We start from the raw sequence: 252 nt of genomic DNA on the forward strand, positions 1-252 counted from the left end.
CGAGCCACATCAACCAGCTCCGACTGGGGGATCCCGAGTCGTTCCCAGTCCAGGTTGGAAATCCCTCCACCTAGTCCTGGGTCTTCTCCGCAACCTCCTCCCAGCTTGACGTCCCTCCACCTAGTCCTGGGTCTTCCCCGTGGCCTCCTCCCAGCTGGACGTGCCTAGACCACCTCCCTATGGACCCCGCAAGGAGGCATTCTCACCAGATGCCCGAACCACCTCAACTGGCTCCTTTCAACGTGAAGGAGC

The sequence above is a fragment of the Etheostoma spectabile genome, chromosome 20 (genome assembly GCF_008692095.1).
Source record: "Etheostoma spectabile isolate EspeVRDwgs_2016 chromosome 20, UIUC_Espe_1.0, whole genome shotgun sequence".
Taxonomy (NCBI): domain Eukaryota; kingdom Metazoa; phylum Chordata; class Actinopteri; order Perciformes; family Percidae; genus Etheostoma; species Etheostoma spectabile.